Source organism: Amia ocellicauda, unplaced genomic scaffold, assembly GCF_036373705.1.
Source record: "Amia ocellicauda isolate fAmiCal2 unplaced genomic scaffold, fAmiCal2.hap1 HAP1_SCAFFOLD_31, whole genome shotgun sequence".
Classification (NCBI taxonomy): domain Eukaryota; kingdom Metazoa; phylum Chordata; class Actinopteri; order Amiiformes; family Amiidae; genus Amia; species Amia ocellicauda.
The window spans coordinates 811,653-812,755 of record NW_027102876.1 but is presented as its reverse complement, the minus strand read 5'-3'; the positions used below and the strand labels follow the sequence as shown (position 1 = coordinate 812,755).

At 43.2% G+C, this 1,103-nt stretch overlaps 1 non-coding gene across 1 annotated transcript; it reads right to left on the bottom strand.

The window, feature by feature from the left end:
* Nucleotides 1-687: 687 nt before the first annotated feature.
* Nucleotides 688-802, bottom strand: LOC136729855 (U5 spliceosomal RNA). The gene has a single exon (XR_010809117.1). It is a non-coding gene; the product is annotated as a U5 spliceosomal RNA (small nuclear RNA).
* Nucleotides 803-1,103: the final 301 nt, after the last annotated feature.

Below are 1,103 nucleotides of genomic sequence, written 5' to 3'. Positions count from 1 at the left end.
TCCCATGGTCTTTGATTTGGTCACGGAAGTGATTTGTCTTTGATTTGTTGATCTAGAGTTGAATTTTAATTAGTTTTTCCCTTTTGTATAATTAGTGTAGTGCTACATTTAGTCTTTGTTTTTAAATAAATTTGACAATTTATATCTTTGGAATTGGTGTCTGCGTCCAATTATTACAGAAATTGAGTTCTACAAGACTCCAGGATTCGTGATAAGGTGATACTATGAATTCACTTCTTTAATTGAAATGTATAAGTGTACCTTACGCTACATATATGTATGTATGTATGTATGTATGTCCAATTGCTTTGACAATACAAATGAATTGAATTGAGAGGGAGAGAGAGAGAGAGAGAGAGAGAGAGAGACAGACAGACAGACTGACAAACAGAAAAACAGACAGACACAGACACACACACACACAGAGCCAGCCAGCCAGCCAGCTCAGCGATGACATCACGAGCCTCTCTCAGCTGACTGCTATGACATCACAGAGCACGTACATTCCGTTGCTTGCCGTCTGTCAACCACTCAGTCACTGCCAGCCAGACTGGCTGGCTGGCTGGATGGGGGGGCTGCTTGCTGCTGCTGCGTACCTTAGCAAGCTTATTTGCTTGACCGGCCTTCCTACTCCTCTGCCCACATGCCCACCTATGCCCGATCTGCTGTTCACCTGGATCACAGCTCCGCCCCAACAAGGCAGAGCCCCCCAAGAATGGTACAAACTCACCCACGATCCCCTCCACGGAAAGCTTTAGCAAAAGGCAAAAGCGTTATACGTAATGAAGAGGAACCCGAGTCCAAGACGCATCCGACCAGCCATACATATTTGTGTGTATTAAAGATCACATTTTCTTACATTTAGTTTTTCTGTACTTTATTACATCTTATTGTGATTTATAAAAGTATTGTTTCTTTTCCATATGTATGTATGTATGTGTGTGTGTGTGTGTGTGTGTGTGTGCCTGTCTCTGTGTGAAAGTGTGTGTGTGTGTGTGTGTGTGTGTGTGTGTGTGTGTATATGTCTCTCTGTGAAAGTGTGTGTGTGGGTGTGACAGTGTGTGTGAGTGTCTGTCTGTCTGTCTGTCATGTAACTCGCACAT